The sequence below is a fragment of the Nerophis ophidion genome, linkage group LG10, assembly GCF_033978795.1.
Source record: "Nerophis ophidion isolate RoL-2023_Sa linkage group LG10, RoL_Noph_v1.0, whole genome shotgun sequence".
In the NCBI taxonomy this organism is placed as follows: Eukaryota; Metazoa; Chordata; class Actinopteri; order Syngnathiformes; family Syngnathidae; genus Nerophis; species Nerophis ophidion.
Window position 1 is genome coordinate 70,723,331 of NC_084620.1, and position 500 is coordinate 70,723,830.

The window sequence follows — 500 nt, forward strand, 5'->3', positions numbered from 1 at the left end:
CAGTACTAACCGTATAGCAATCAGCGCCATTTTTCAGGTAAAAATTAAATAAATTGCACGATTAATCTGTTTTTAGTTTCTACACAATTACTGCAACCATTTTTTGTGATTAATAGCATAAAATTTTGAGACCTATTTTAGGTACAACCCCAAATTAGCAGCATTTGGATTTGTTTTTACCAAGCGGCATTTGGAGAAACCTTTTTTTCAAGCAAGAGCAGGACTTTTAGGCCATCTTATCACAAACCATTGCTGCTTCTCCCATGAGAAAAACACAGTGTCCTCCGTGTGAATTTGACTTACTTCCAGTTCCAGTGGACAGGCACTTAAAACGGGAACGATGAATGACTCCCCAAAGAGGCGGCGAGGCTGCCGAGGTTCACGGAGTTGATTCGTGTGAAGCAACGCGGCAAACAAGATGTTCCCTTCCTTCTCGTTGCTTAGGAAACTTTATTGTGGGCTAAGTCAGCATTCAAAAAGGCAAGAAAGGTGGCAAAAAG